The sequence below is a fragment of the Pantherophis guttatus genome, chromosome 3 (genome assembly GCF_059756535.1).
Source record: "Pantherophis guttatus breed Tessera chromosome 3, ASM5975653v1, whole genome shotgun sequence".
In the NCBI taxonomy this organism is placed as follows: domain Eukaryota; kingdom Metazoa; phylum Chordata; class Lepidosauria; order Squamata; family Colubridae; genus Pantherophis; species Pantherophis guttatus.
Genome location: NC_142065.1, coordinates 164,823,082 through 164,839,638, shown reverse-complemented (window position 1 = coordinate 164,839,638; position 16,557 = coordinate 164,823,082). Strand labels below are relative to the sequence as shown.

The 16,557-nt window shown below is 38.8% G+C and overlaps 1 protein-coding gene and 1 long non-coding RNA gene across 8 annotated transcripts in view; one reads left to right on the top strand and one right to left on the bottom strand.

Annotated features, from left to right (window-relative positions):
- Window positions 1-3,771, bottom strand: part of EPB41L3 (erythrocyte membrane protein band 4.1 like 3) — a 152,823-nt gene extending 149,052 nt beyond the window's left edge. For 3 of the 7 annotated variants that reach the window (XM_087890446.1, XM_087890463.1, XM_087890478.1), the window contains exon 1: window positions 3,562-3,751. The gene's annotated coding sequence lies outside the window, so the exon portion shown is untranslated. Of the gene's footprint in view, window positions 1-3,561 lie in introns of all 7 variants that reach the window. The other 4 variants (XM_087890465.1, XM_087890477.1, XM_087890445.1 and 1 more) reach the window with 2 other exon arrangements.
- The window catches only part of LOC117672664 (uncharacterized), a 45,959-nt gene extending 30,136 nt beyond the window's left edge, over window positions 1-15,823 (top strand). Inside the window, exon 4 of the long non-coding RNA XR_004593314.2 lies at window positions 15,759-15,823. This is a non-coding gene — a long non-coding RNA (uncharacterized LOC117672664). The remainder of the gene's footprint in view (window positions 1-15,758) is intronic.
- The last annotated feature ends 734 nt before the right edge of the window (window positions 15,824-16,557 follow it).

Here is a 16,557-nt window from a genome sequence, read left to right as displayed (position 1 = left end):
AGGGCCACCCATCTTAAGCAACCTTGGGTGGTTTAAAACAGCCATTAAACCAATAAACAATCCTGCATCATAATTGTCCCTCTATTAATTTTTTTAAAAGGTATGGTCATGGTATCAGGCTAAAAACTGGGTGACTGTGAGTTCTAGTCTCAGGCATGAAGCTGACTGGGTAATCTTGGGCCAGTTACTTTCTCTCACCCCTAGGGAAGAAGCAACTGCAAACCACTTCAAAAAAAAATTGCCAAGAAATCCATAGAGGCTTGTCCAAGCAGTCATCAGGAATCAAAAACTGATTCTCACACACAAAAAAGCCCTCACTTCTAAATATTTGTACACATTAATCATAGATTTCCCAGTCCATTTCTCAGTTCCTCTGTCCTCCCTATCTTGTAGCAGAATTTAAGTTCAAAAAAGTCACTCATAGTTGTTTCCTATGGGAGACTTTTAATAAGCCTAACTACAGCAAGTGCAGAACAGAGTTACGATCTGGTCGAAAAAGCCCATTTCATCAGTATTACAGCATAAACAGAGAGAGCTAGCAGTAATAGCCTTTATCTGGTGAACCTGAGAGTTCTGTTCTTTCAACCTAAGTAATCTCCCTAGGCTCTTCCAACAGTAAAGTAGGCCAGCCCTAAAATTCCACTATGAGCTTCTCAGAATAAGGTACTACATGTGACAGTTAAATAAGACCACCCATAGAAAATTAAAAGGGCTAAATGGGTATGAGGACAGTTCTTTGTGGATACAATTCCCACCCCTCACCCCACATTGGAAGAATGATAAGAAAATGAACCTTGCAAAACGTATCAGAGTTCATATTCTTAATGCTTCAGAAACAGAATGAACAAACTGTTCCCATTAATTGCAATTGGTATCTAATTGCATATTGCAAATTCAACAGTGTACATAACTGCAATCAGTTGTTTGTGAAATCTCCAGAACTTTCCTGATCCTTGCAAAACATATAGTACCTTGAATTTGCTGATGCAGCCTTTATGTTTATACGCTGAGCATTAGTCATTAATAATGCACTATAACCCCTATCCAATCTGGATTTTGCCCTTTAGAAATGGCAGGATCCCAACTCATCCCATTCTATGTCTGAAATTAAATTGCCCAGTCAACTTCTTACTTGCTAGCCCCCTTGTTTCTATTATCCAATGAAATGCAACAGCCCAAATGTGATTAGAACCCAAAGTTTCATCATCCTACCGTAGCAACAGCTTGGACAATCAGCAATTAGTTTAAGCATAAGGTCCTACAATGTCACTGAACCGCAGGGAAAGCGCAAGTGATGTGTGAAACAACTACATTCAGCAGAAAGAAAGATAAACCTTATTGGAAAAAGGTCAACCTTTAAAAGAGCTTGAAGTGAGCTGACTAAAAAAAGAATTTTAATTACTCTTGAAGATAAAGCAGGTTCTTGAGAGTTTATGTTCTCTCCCAGCAAAGGGCAGGGAAATTGCTGTTTGTTAGTTAATATTTACCCAATGTGTTCTTATTTTGATTCTTATTTATAACAGGCATGATGAAATGAGGAAACAATTAAGAAAAGGGGGTTGTTTAAGGGTAAATGTAATATATAGTGGTTATTCCCTTTATTTTAATTTCTTTACTGTTTCCTTGAATGTGAAAGTGTTGATTAAAAATTTGGAGGGGAAAAAGTTCATTATTTAAATTGATTCATAAAGCTTCATGGGAAGGATGCATATGTGCATATTTATAAGCATCATCAAAAAACTTAGCTCTTATGGTTCATTTACTGAAAATAAATTATTTAAATTGAATAATGTAAGAGGAAAAGCTATCATAGAATACTACAGTGTAGTATAGTAAATATTACAAGACAAGGGAAGCATGCAAAGACAACATCAATCTTCTTCATCCTGAAAAGTCGGAAGTTTTTTAAAGGATTATCATCATACTTGGGAAAATGTAAGCTGGTAAAAATATTTTATAGTTAGAAAAAAAATTGGTCTATACAGATGTTACAGCTTTGTTGTTAATCATAGTCAATCAATCCCCTCATTATTATAAACACTACAGAATATTTATTATGAAGTCATTTAAAAAAATATATATTCTACTTTCTACTAACAAGTAAAACTAGCAACATTACATAGATGATTGTTTATTAAAGTTATTTTCCCTATTTGTGTTGTCTTTCCATTCTCCCTGCAGTATCTGTTACGTGTTTTCCCCACTGGTCTCCGTGATATTGCACTGTAATATTGCAGCTGCTGTATATTTGAGGCAGTACCAATCTCTCCCTGTAAAACCATTCTCAGAGAGACAAACCCAAAGATTAAACACTGCTGGGAGATAAAAGTAGCCCTATGCTTTTAATGGGAGTGTTAAAATTACAACGTGTAACCTGGACTTCAGGTTATATGGGTTAGCTTTTTCTGCCCCTTACATAGTCTGATAAGAGAAAAAGAGAAAGGTTCATAGTTCTCCTATGAGCACATGAGTTCAAGATACAAGAAAAAGAGGTAGAACAATGGGGGTGGGGGGAGGAGAGACAGATGGGATAAAGAGGAAGCTGACACTCTTAATAATTTTTAGCTACCTACACATTTCTTATATTGTACAGTATTTCTTATATTGTAATGTTGCATACTCTACGCAGTACGGATTTTGTTTTGGAAAAGACAAGCAACAAGCAGGTTTCCCACTTGTTTGGGGGGGGGGGATGGTATTATTTGGGGTCTGATCTGTAGAAGAAAGCATAAAAAGGAAAACGGGAAGGATCCTTGTCCTTTTACCTGAACTTAAGGATCTTCATTTTTCTGCCTTGATTTAAGGATCAATCTCTCTCTCACTCACACACACACACCGCAAAAGTTGTGCCTTCAATTGGTTTCTATATAGGGACTGGCAAAATTAAGAATTTGGGGGGTGGGGTGGGAGCGAAGTTCGTTAGCTGTTAACTCCCGATCCGCAGGGCTCCCTTTCTCTTAGGAATCCGGGAAGAGAGGAGAGAAATCAGAGACAGGGGACAGGTCCCTAATGTGATGGGTGGTCGAACCGAAGCTACAAGAGGTAATAAAAATCCTCCAGGCCGGCAGGCGGCTGCTGCTGCTGCCGAAAAGGGATGGGTGGGGGAAATCAGTGCTTCCTAAGGGTTACGCACACACAGAGTGACCCTGTAAAGAGCGGATCCGGGAAGGGCGGGAGAGAGATTGACCGGGGAGGGGGGGAGGTGTGAGTGTTTCAGCGCAAAAGAGGCCAAACCTTCCGAGGATCCCGGTGGGGAAAACTGGCACGAGGCGGATCTCCGGGCGCTCAAGCAGAAACGGCGGCTGGGCATTTAACTCCGTGGAGGAACGGTTACTATTCCCGCGAAGACAGCCCGGCGGGGCAGCAGCCCAACAGGGCAGAGTCCTTTCCCTCTGACCTCGAGCCAAGGACAGGACAGCGTTTTCTCCGGCGCATCCTTAGCCCGCTCCGGCGAAGACGCACGGAATCTCCTCAAATCCCTTTCGCTCCCCCCCCCACACTTTCCCTTTTTCAGCCGCTGAGACCGCTAAAAATATAAGGCGCGGAAGTGAGGCGGCTCACCTGCGAGCTGTTGGTGGCCCGACACCCAATCCCACGTTTCCCCGCTTTCCGGAGGAAAAGTGCTGCGAAGTAGACCCGATGCAGGAACGCGAAGGAACCAGGTCTGCGGAGCGCTTTGGCGCGCTTGACAACCCCGAAGAGCCGCGGCGAGCTCCGAGCCGAGCCTTCGCCACCTGCAGAGCGGCAATGCTGCTCGCTTTGGGAAACAGCCCGACGGACCTACCGGAGCCTGCTAGCCACGCCCCCGCTCTCAAAAGCGTCTCCCTATTGGTGGATCCGTCGGATCCCACTCGCTTCTCCCTCCCTCTGTGGTGTGCGCAATTTGGAGGCTGCTGCTTTTTTTTTTTTTTTTTTTTTTTTTTGCGGGAGGGAATGAAAGAGATTCCGAGGATAAGGCAGAAACAGCCCTGCCTTCAGAGATCTGCTGCATTTGGCTCAGGACGGCGGAAGAAACTAAAAGAGGAGAGTAGCACGGATCTGTTCCACGGAGCTAGCAGGAATTGAACCGGATCCGAGAGCCTTTTGATCTTTAAAGCAGCTGATAACTTTTTGAAAAAGATGTTGAGGAGTAGAAAAAATATGGCATCGGTGTGGTGAAGCCTGGGAGAACAGTTCATCACAGAAATATATCTAGATCTAGATCTAGATCTAGATCTAGATATCTTGGATGCAACAAAGGCGTGCAGAGGTTCTCCATCCACGACATTAAAGATATGTGTCTTCAGATTTCCAGCAGATCCACATACAGTACAGTGCTTCAATTGAAAGGAGAGAGAAACAAACAAACAAACAAAAAAACAACCAAGAAAAAATATGTCCCAACAGTTTATTGCTCAAGGCGGCAGAAAAGAAAGAAAAAGAAAGAAAGAACAATTTGTATCACGTGTGAACCTTCTTTAACATAACACCTTCCAGCTAATGTTGGACTTCGATGCTATAATCCGAGGAGTGATGACAGTTGCAAGGAAACCCATGTGCAAGACTCTCAGCTGCCATGCGCACAGGTATAGTATTATATAAGCAAGAGACTGAGCATATGGATACATGTAGCTTTTTACAGGTGGGAAATACAGTGAGACTGATCCCAAAAATAGCTAAGCAATTCATGGCAGAGAATTATAAACTTGTAAGCTATACCTACACAATGCCTAGCTGGTCATTGGCACTTACTGCCTGCCACTCAGCTTCCCTCTAGATCAGTGTTTCTCAACCTTAGTAGCTTGAAGATGGGTGGACTTCAACTCCCAGAATCCCCCAGCCAGCGCTGCTGGCTGGGGGATTCTGGGAGTTGAAGTCCACCCATTTTCAAGCTTCCAAGTTTGAGAAACACTGCTCTAGATAGATAAGCAACTGCTTTTCTGCCAGAACCCTAAGGGCAAGGCTAGTAGGCACAGCTGTGAACTTTATTCCCTTTCCTGAAATTGCTGCCTTGATAATACCCGGCTTGTTAGTTGCACTGGGAAGAAACAAGACTATCTCTGGGTAAATAAAGTTGCTTCTAGACATTCAGTTCCTGTACTGCTCAAAAGATTCCATCTTTCTGTTTGGGGGGGAAGGAAGGAAGGAAGGAAGGAAGGAAGGAAGGAAGGAAGGAAGGAAGGAAGGAGTGAAGAAATTCTGTTTCCCTTTCTTTTATTTCCCCAGTAGTAGAATATTTGATTTCCTCTTCCTATACTTTTGTTTCAGCTTTCTGGACAACAGCATTCTAGATTTATAATGCAGAAGCAAGATCAATGATTGGCTTGCTTCTATTTCACTTAATTATAAGCTCTACTTAGAAATCAGCAACCCGGGCACTGAAATCTTTTGAAGACATTTTATCTACATTCTTTAAGCACAGGAAAGTAAATAAAAATGATTTATTGATTTTCTTTAGTTAAGTTTGTGGAAGTGGAAGAAAGCTCTTTTTTATTCTGTTAACTACTAGCAAAATGGTTATTTGGCTTCTCTTTATGCTGATTTAACTGAGATAAATATACCTATATTGGCAAATTGTTAATTAACATTATTTACTTTTATGAATTACTAATTGACAGTATTTAGTCTTTCATTTTAAGTCATGTTTCTTATAGGAGGTGCATTATAGATCCATTCTGTGCAGTATAGTGTAAGAACTAAGTGAAATAGCTTAATCATCTTGCAGCAACATATACTTTTGTTTTGTTTTTGACAAAGACACAGCTAATAGTATCCATTAATTGATCCATGTACAGAGTGACCACAAAAAACAAGCAAACAAACCCACAAAGTACTTTATGATTGAATGAGCAGAATGATATGGCTCTAACTGCACATAGTAGCTGACTCAAGAAAGGAAGGGGCGAATCTTTTTTTACTTTCCATGAAATAGTTAAGCTAGAAAAGGTAAGCTTCTGCCCAGGAGGTTTTTCTCTTTTTCCGGATTTAGGGACTGGTATAATGTAGAAATATTTTGTGCTACAGAACAGACTTTCTCAACCTTAGCAATTCTAAGATGTATGAACCTCATCTCCCACAATTCCTCAGACCAGTGAGAATTCTGAAAGTTGAAATCCATACATCTTAAAGTTGCCGAGATTGAGAAACACTGCTGTACAATGTCCAAATGGATTCAAAGATTGCAGAACTGAATGTTACCTAGACTTCAGGTAACTTCAATCTTTTCAATCTTCAATTTCAATCTTTTGTACTAAAATTGCAAGGTGTGTGGCTGGCATCTTCAGAGTCAACGTGGTAGGCACTGACTGGGCTTTTGTCTTTATAGCTCAGTATCTTGACTTCTAATTGGCCTCTAGCTACACTGATTTCTGATTGGTACATGTTGATGAGGAATGGTCTCTGATTGGTTCTTTGTTTGAGCCCAATCCTAACTGGTCATTTGACTTGATTACATTGCCTCTGAAAATGCTTGCCACAGCTACCAATGAAATCTCAGGGAGTCTGTCATTTAGATGGTGGTCACTAAACCCTGAAACCCAACAGTGCCTAATAGATACCAGCTGTGAACGTGTTTTTTTAAAAATATATATATCAGAGCCTTTTTTATGAATCTTCTGCTAATCTCATGCGTGCGTGTGCATCCCTAGAGGGGAATTTATTGCTCTGCCCACAGTTCAGTTTCTAATGCTTATCCACATTAAATGTTGCTTGGATTGCTGCCTACACATCTTTGCCTAAAGTGCTCCTGTCAGCTAGCACTGAGCTGGAAGACTATGAAGACAATTGTCCTCAACGACAATGCCATTTCCCAAAGTTCCCCACAAGAAAGAACAAACCATGTTTCTCTATGTTTCTAGTTTGAATTTTAGATGCACCAATTTTATGCTGTGGCTTGTTTATGCTGAAAATCAGAAAATCAACCATTCTGAGAATTTTTGTAGAAAACTGAAAGACATCAAAAGCTGATTTTGGGATTTGGTGATTAGTATCATATGGGACTATAGAAATAATGTAGCAAATGTTAAGCTTGGACTAAGAATTTGATGTCTTTTTTTTTTAAAAAAAAAATTTATATATCAAAGAGAGTCACAAGCAGAGGTCGGTTTCAGCAGGTTCTGACCAGCTCTGGAAAACCGGTAGCGGAAATTTTGAGTAGTTTGGAGAACCAATAGTAAAAATTCTGACTCGTACCACCCCCATCTATTCTTTGCCTCCCAAGTCCCAGCTGATTGGGAGGGAATGGGGATTTTGCAGTAACCTTCCCCTGGATTGGGGTGGAATGGAGATTTTACAGTATCCTTCCCCTGCCACGCCCACCAAACCACACCACGCCCACCAAGCCACACCCACAGAACCTGTAGTAAAAATTTTTGAAACCCACCACTGGTCACAAGTCACGTTTTTTCTATCTTTCTATTCTTTTTTTTCCTCTCTCTCTTCTCTGCAGCTCTACTTTTTTCTTTCTGGGCTTTTTTTTCTACAAATCCTCTTTTTGTTTATCTTTTATCTTTGTACTTTAAAAAATAGTTATTTTTTTTTTAAATCTACAATAACTTTTTGAGTTAACCGGTGTACGTGTATGTGTATAAAAATTTATTCATAATTAAACATACACTTTAATGCTTGTAATCATTGGTTCTATTTTGCCAGATTGGACATGACACCTATACTCATTTTTCACTTAGTTTTGCAAAAACCCAATACATCCATTTTCATTTGTCATTTATTAATTCATACTTTTTATCATTTCTACTATTATATTCTAAGATGCCCTCTTCTATATGCTATAGACATCAACAAATGGGCCTATATATCCTGCATTTGATCTGTCAAGTCATAGCTGGATCAGCGCCACAGGCAGAAATTCCCAATGATATCTTGGAATACTTTGGCCAGTAGAACCATAAAAGTACTCATGATAATCTATGTGAAACTAGAACCACTAACTTAGAATCTACCAACTAATGTGCATTCCTACTGGTTAAGATTCTTTTTCTTCAAACAATGGTTTGTTGTAATACAGTATGTTATTGCTCAAATGACAAATAAAGTATACAATATTTAATACATAATATGTTTTATGTACTTCATGCAGATCTATAATAAATTTTTGAAGTGTGTAGTGTGTTTCTGTGACTCTTCCAATATCGTTCTATTTTCTGAATTATTTTACTTTTTCAGTCAGCAGTTTAGCAATTGGATAGTGGTCTTTGGGTTGCTTTGTCTTATCTTTGGGATGTACATTTTTCTGCACATCCCAGCTTGCTGATTTTCTTTCTTTCTTTCTTTCTTTCTTTCTTTCTTTCTTTCTTTCTTTCTTTCTCTTTTCTCCTCCTCCCCCCTCCTCCTCTTTCTCCTCCTCCTCCTCCTCCTCCTCCTCCTCCTTCCTGGTACTTAAGCATTTACCTTCTGAAAATATTTTCATTACTATTATATACAATGAATAGTTTGTATTTATAAATATCAGTGACCATTTACAGGTGAAACTCGAAAAATTAGAATATCATGCAAAAGTTCATTTATTTCAGTAATGCAACTTAAAAGGTGAAACTAATATATGAGATAGTCTCATTACATGCAAAGCGAGATAGCTCAAGCCTTGATTTCTCATAATTTTGATGATTATGGCTTACAGCTCATGAAAACCCCAAATTTACAATCACAGAAAATTAGAATATTGTGAAAAGGTTCAATATTCTAGGCTCAAAGTATCCCACTCTAATCAGCTAAGTAAGCCATTACACCTGCAAAGGGTTCCTGAGCCTTTAAATGGTCTCTCAGTCTGGTTCAGTAGAAATCACAATCATGGGAAAGACTGCTGACCTGACAGTTGTGCAGAAAACCATCATTGACACCCTCCATAAGGAGGGAAAGCCTCAAAAGGTAATTGCAAAAGAAGTTGGATGTTCTCAAAGTGCTGTATCAAAGCACATTAATAGAAAGTTATGTGGAAGGGAAAAGTGTGGAAGAAAAAGGTGCACAAGCAGCAGGGTTGACCGCAGCCTGGAAAGGATGTCAGGAAAAGGCCATTCAAAAGTGTTGGGGACTTTCACAAGGAGTGGCCTGAGGCTGGAGTCAGTGCATCAAGAGCCACCACACACAGACGGATCCTGGACATGGGTTTCAATGTCGTATTCTGTTGCGTAATTTTAAGGATCAGACTCAATAATTGATTTAAGAATAAAGTATTCAAACAAAACATTGTTTATTTACAGTAGGCATTCTATATTCACTGAATAATCGCAGATAGAAGCAAGGAGGAGGTGCATACAGCTCCTTTTATATTCACAAGGCGGAGCAAGATATGGGAGTGGTTAAATATGAATATATTAAATGATGAAGAATAAGTTAACCCCTAATACCCCGGTTATATACTATTTACATATTGGAGAATAAGGCATTTACTTGTGACATATTCCTCTCGTCAAGCCGCTCCTGAACAACAAACAACGTCAGAAGTGTCTTACCTGGGCTAAAGACAAAAAGAACTGGTCTGTTGCTCAATGGTCCAAAGTCCTCTTTTCTGATGAGAGCAACTTTTGCATCTCATTTGGAAACCAAGGACCCAGAGTCTGGAGGAAGAATGAAGAGGCACACACTGCAAGATGCTTGAAGTCCAGTGTGAAATTTCCACAGTGGGGAGCCATCTGCTGGTGTTGGTCCACTGTGCTTCATTAAGTCCAGGGTCAACGCAGCCGTCTACCAGAAGATTTTGGAGCACTTCATGCTTCCTTCCTCAGACGAGCTTTATGGGGATGCTGACTTCATTTTCCAGCAGGACTTGGCACCTGCCCACACTGCCAAAAGTACCAAAACCTGGTTCAATGACCATGGGATTACTGTGCTTGATTGGCCAGCAAACCAATCTATGGTTTCAACCCCATAGAGAATCTATGGGGCATTGCCAAGAGAAAGATGAAAGACATGAGACCGAACAATGCAGAAGAGCTGAAGGCCGCTATTGAAGCATCCTGGTCTTCCGTAACACCTCAGCAGTGCCACAGGCTGATAGCATCCATGCCACGCCGCATTGAGGCAGTAATTGATGCAAAAGGGGCCCAGACCAAGTACTGAGTACATATGCATGCTTATACTTTTCAGAGGTCCGATATTGTTCTGTGTACAATCCTTGATTGATTTATTGATTTCATGTAATATTCTAATTTTCTGTGATTGTGAATTTGGGGTTTTCATGAGCTGTAAACCATAATCATCAAAATTATGACAAATCAAGGCTTGAGCTATCTCGCTTTGCATGTAATGAGTCTATCTCATATATTAGTTTCACCTTTTAAGTTGCATTACTGAAATAAATGAACTTTTGCACGATATTCTAATTTTTTGAGTTTCACCTGTAAAATAAACATTTGTGTATTCTTCTAATACCCTTTTCTCCCCATCAATGGTCTGGTGTATTTGTAACATTCCACACCTACCTATAAAGGTTGTCATTTAATGGGATCTAGGAATCACATGTTCTCAGTAATGATCACTGCTTTGTGATACACTCTCCTCCTCCTGAGATCTGGCAGTCCTCCATTATTCTAGTCCTCAAGATGTATTTCTCTTAAAGCTGAAAAAGAGCTTTATATAAATAAAGAATATAAAGAGAAAAAATAACTAGAAAGAGTCTACAGTGATAGATCTGTTTCATATCAAACCTGTGAAATTGTTCGGCTCTTAGTGTAAATTAATCTGGTTCCTACATCAGAATTCATTCCCTATAAAGAAATACATTGGCAGCACTTTGGACTAAGCTATAATGTGGTTTGTTTTGTTTTGGCTAAGTGTAATGAATGAAATGTCACTAAGTTATATCACATTGGAACAAAAAAGTTCTTCCCAGTTAGAATTGGAATGCATTTTAATAATGACTTTGCAGTGTAGAAGTACAAATGCAATTTCAAAAATATTCTGGATTTTGATGAGATACATTTCATAGTTTATGTAATTTACGTAATTTTATGTTATGTAATTTACATCAGAGGTTTTTTTTTTTTTTTTTTTTTTTTTTTTGAAGCTCTGCAACTTTAAGATCTCTGGATTTCAATTTCCAGAATTTCATATCCATCATGCTGGCTGGGAACTTTGGGAGTGAAGTCCACACCTCTTAAAGTTGCTGAGCTTCAGAAACACTGATTTAGATTCCTGACAAGTGTGAAATCTGTACCGAATAGTACAGATATAGTACTGAATAGAAAAAGTATAATATCTCTCCCTTTTTAAAACCCTAATATTCAAAATTGAAAACTACTGTTTAATTACAGGACCAAATTAAGAGTCATGAGTATCTGAGAACAATTCAATTTATGGGACACCCTGCCAATAAATCCACTGTCAAATTACTTGCTCTCATTATTATGCAATATTTATTCATTTACTTTATCAAATTTCTATACTGCCTATCACACTTACCTTCCTCTTATATTAATATTATCATCATAATAGTGTCATGTTTGTGAGTTTTATGTCTATTCCATCTGCAGATATTAAATCTCTGAAAAATAAAATTACAATGTTTGCAAAATATTAAGAATGCTGTGTATGATAAACATATACAATAGCATAGAACACATACTACGTATAGAACAGAGCATAAAACAATTCAAAGAACTAGTGCAAGATTGGAAGTCCTGGAGAGACCTGACCCATAGAATCGCCAAGAGTCAAACATGACTGAATGGATAACATCATCACCATCATTTGGTATACAAAAAATAACAAGTTTGGATAAATGGTAAGCTTGAACAAAAAGTAACAAAGAAAGGCCCTTCTTAGACTTCAAAAATAGAACATGGGAATCAAAATGTTGAAGACAAGTTTTATTTCTAAGCATGGTAGATCTGTAGAGGCTCCAAATTCACAACTCTGAAATATTTCCCATGCTAAAAATCTCTATGCCTGATGTCTAATTAGGATTTGTCAAAACTGGAAGTGATCAAAAAGAGGTGTTTTTTTTTCCTGAGCTCACAATAAACTTCAAACGCAGTGAAAGGTGTCTGGTTTGATGACATGGAGGCAATAAAAACAGCCACTTGTGTTCAATGTTTGTTATCTTGAGTTATTAAAAAAAATAAATAACAAAGTCACTATTTTTTTAAAGACAAAATTAGTGTTGTTGTTGTTTTGCAATGGCCACAAAATGTCAGCAGGGGACAAATTCAGTGGCTGGTGTCTGGAAGCTAAGCAAGGGTGGGGCTGGTTAATTCTTGGATGGGAATTACCGTAACTCTCCCAAAAGCGGCAGGTTAGGCTGAGGAGTATTTTAATGCAGTGAAAGTTGTCTGGTTTAATGACCTGGATGCAATAGAAGCAGTCACCTCATACACAAGAGGGCTCAATCTGTCCCCTCACCTTACCCACTTCTTGCCTTATGCTCTCAATCTTTTTCTGAGGGTGTTATATAACCCTCAGAAAGAGATAAAATAGAGAAAGATAGATAAAAGATGCTATTTTATTACTGACTTCTCTGCTGCCACTCTCAACTCTACCAACTGGAGCAACTCCACCAACTTCAGTAACTGCCTTGTTGTGCTCCTGCCTGCCTCCTCTTCCTCATTTCCTCACTCTCCTGAATAGTTGAGGGAAATGTGTCAATACCCTTTCCTGGAGTCTTGGAGGTCCAGAGAGTAAGGGAAACAATTTTTGATGGAGATATGCAAACTGTTGTCAAGGTGACAAGGGGTAAAACATTTTCTAAGTCCTGAATATCCAGATAACTTTCAGAAGTAGTTCAGGCAGATTGACTGATTATCTGACATCAAGTTATTGTATTCATGTAACTATAAGAAGAAGGAGAAAGTACAACACAATCAGTCTTGTGCAAGTCTGTTTTATAGCCAGTCTCAATAAAAAATAGTTTCAGCCATCCTGTGAAGTTGATTTCTTGGTCTGGTGTATCTCTTGGGGCTAACAATAGGAAATAACACACTGAAGTTGAACCCTGGTAAATCAGTGTTACTGTTGATATATCGCTATAAGAGTTGCTCCTTGATGGGCAAACTACCCACCAGAACAAATTCTCAACTTGGGATACCTTCTGTATTTGTGGCTTCTGCTGGATCTTCAGGTAAAATCCATGCCAGAGGGGCCTATGCACCACTTTAGCTGGTGTTCTAGTTGCAATCTTACCTAGGACAGAAAGATTTGGCTATAGTATCTCATACCTTTAATATTACCCACCTGGACTATTGAAATGCACTCTATTTGGGGTGCCTTTAAAAATATTCAAACATTGCAATTGGTCCAAAATGTAATTGCCCTCATATTTTTGGGCTACCAATATAGGGAACACACAACCCTATTTAAGTAAAATGCATTGGTTCCCAGTTTGTTTCCAGGTCTAATTTAAGATGGTATTGATCAATAAAATCATTAATGGTTTGCCATCCAGGTATCTACTGAACTACCCTCTCCTACCATTTTGGCTCAACCACTTAGATCTACCAGAGAGATACTACTGGAAATCCCATGTTTTTTGGTGGCTTTTGTGGGGCTGAAGGGGGGTGGTGGGACACACTGTTTTGTTGCAGCACTAATGCTGTGGAACAGCCCCTTTATGGATATCACACTGGATCCCTCTTTGCTGGTCTTTTGAAAATCTTGAAGACTGAGCTGTTTCGGAGAATCTTATCCTGCTTTCTTTTGATGTTGTCAGCTTTGTTATTCAATTATTTTTGTACATTTGTAATGCTGTTGCGTTTTCATTTTTTAACTGGGTATAATGTATTTTTTTTTACCTCCAAGAGTTGTTCTGATTGTAGTAGTGTAGATATATGTTTAATAAACAAATATACACTAAAAGACAACAGATGAATTTAAAACACCATAAATAGAAAATAAAAACAGTACAGAAGTTATATTTTAATTTCTAAACCAGTTCAAGCACTAATATCTATGATCACATTGAACTTTTAAAATATATGAAATTTGGACTATAGATAATAAATGAAAACTTCCTCTCTGTAGCATTTTAGTTTTATGAATATTTTCAGCCTGACATTTTTTAAGATTAAGCTGTTCTGACTTTTTTCATTTTATGTACCTGTTATTTCAGTGAAGCAAAAGAATTGTGCAACTGGTTGTCTTCAGGGTCTTTCTTTTCGTCAACAACTGCAGACTGATCAGCTTCCACACATAGAACTGAATGGCTGAATTAGTTGTGACACAAGGAAGAAATTTGCTAATGGGAAAAATCTTATTTTACTTTTCAAGTTAGCCTTCCCATTTTTCTCTTGAAGAATTGATGATCATCCTTTGTAAGGGCCACTGTTGTCCCTCCGGCATCATCCTTCATGTTACTACATGTATGTGACTACTTGTATTGTAGTGGTGTAGTCTGATTTTCTGAAGCAGCCTCAAAGAAAGGTGAGACATATTAAGCTTAAATGACATTGGGATGGTCATGGGAAAGCTGATAAAGGATAGAATGCAAACAATGAGACAACACCAGAGTTAACTTTAAACAATTTCAGATGGTTGCCTCTCTGTAGCACAATGTATCTCAAAATGTGGTATAAACTAGTGATCCATGGAAGTCCAGCAGCCTTGCAGAATTGACTAGGCAGAATACACTGGCTGCCACAACCTCATCACCTCTATTTACTGACAGTCTGACTATTGATTCACAAGAGGAGGAGGCAGGCTACCTGATTGACAGTGAGGGAAGTGCTGTTAGGTGGTAAGCAAGCTGTGATCTGCTGAATGGCCCACATACATGGAAGCAAACTGGAGGACCCACTCACTGGTTCAGTCCTACTTCCTCCTGTGCACCAACAGGCAGCCGGCAAGAACTTCCTGGTTGCCCTAGCCCTCCCCTCAATGCTAAATAAAAGTTTAATTTGGGATTAATTGTTTTACTATAAACTTTAGTATAAGAAAGCCTTTTGGAATGAAAGGAAAGCTAAGCTAAGCTAAGCTAAGCTAAGCTAAGCTAAGCTAAGCTAAGCTAAGCTAAGCTAAGCTAAGCTAAGCTAAGCTAAGCTAAGCTAAGCTAAACTAAGCCAAGCCAAGCCAAGCCAAGCCAAGCCAAGCCAAGCCAAGCCAAGCCAAGCCAAGCCAAGCCAAGCCAAGCCAAGCCAAGCCAAGCCAAACATAGATGTCAGTGTAATCATTATTTTATTCATTGAAAATTGGGAACTTCCATGCCCTTAATGATGAAGATAGATGAAGGGTGTGTTCACTTAACTGGATAATCCATCCATTTTCCAAAAAATTATTTAGTGTACTTCCAAAGTGGCTTGCCATTGGCTTCTTCCAGTGGTGGGTTGCCACGGTTCGGACTGGTTTGCAAGAACTGGTATTAAAACTGGTGGGAGGCCCTGCCCACAACCCCGGATGTCATCATCGGTGATCTGCACATGCGCAATCCCATTGCGAACCAATAGTAAAAGTAAGTAGAACCACCCCTGGCTTCTTCCTAGGGCTGAATGACTGCCACAAAGTCACCCAGCTGGCTTTGTGCCTAAGGTGGGCCTAGAACTCACAGCCTCTCAATGTCTAGCCTTGGTGCCTTAACTAGTACACCAAATGGGCTATCTGAACATTATAGCATTAACCTTAATTCTTGACCATTTCCTTAATGGAAAACCTCTTCTGTGTAGAGCTTGAATTTTTCATTTCTTTGACATTTCCTCTGTGAGGAAACACAGACAATCTAATGCTGTCTGGATATCTTGGATTCCACCCTGCACAATTCTGTGCCTTTGGCCATGATGGTTATGCTTATGAAATTTGAAGTAATGCTCTTAACCAACTTTTACCAAATTGTTTTTTTCCAGATAGATCTGAGTCCTTAACTCTCCACCATGCTAGTTGGAAATACTGGAAGTTGCAATCCCCAAACACCTGTAAAGACTTTTTTTCTCTCTAGATTCAACGTTCTAAGATAGAAGAAGAATAAAGCCAGAATATCCAGAAAACAGATAGGCTGAAGACATGTTCTGGTTCTACATTATATCTTGGTTTATTAAAGCTAATAGTAACAACAGCAATAAAAAGTATTGGAGTGTATCTCTGTAGTTCCATTGCTCAAATTTCAGTCCAATTCCACTGTTAGTACATTTGAAAGTATTACCTTAAATGTCCAGAGAAAAGTTTTTTAGATCTTGTGAGAGGACTCAGATGGATTAGATATCTCCTAGATACTCAAAGGAGCTTCCAACCCCCATACAATACATTAGCATTTATTTCTTCTGAATAATAAATTATATGGCACAGGGCAGGATCATTTTTTCCTCCATAAATTATATTAAACAAGTAGGAAAATACAATTCTGAATTCACTTAAACATCTAATGTTTGATTTGGCATCTTAGCAAAATTTAATATAATACTTGCTCAGGATGTCATTGTAGAAATATAGAATTACTGTCTCTCTAGTTTTATTAGCCTTGAGGACCTTGAAATGTGAATTTCATCTGATTATTGTTAATTTGCCAGGAAGTATTATAATCTGAAGCAATATAAAATGAAAGGCAATATAGTATAAAATATAATGAAGCAGTTGTTACTTTTGCTGCTTTGAAAAAACCTTTAATAACAAGTGGTCCAGGAGATTTTAATGATTTCAGATAAAATC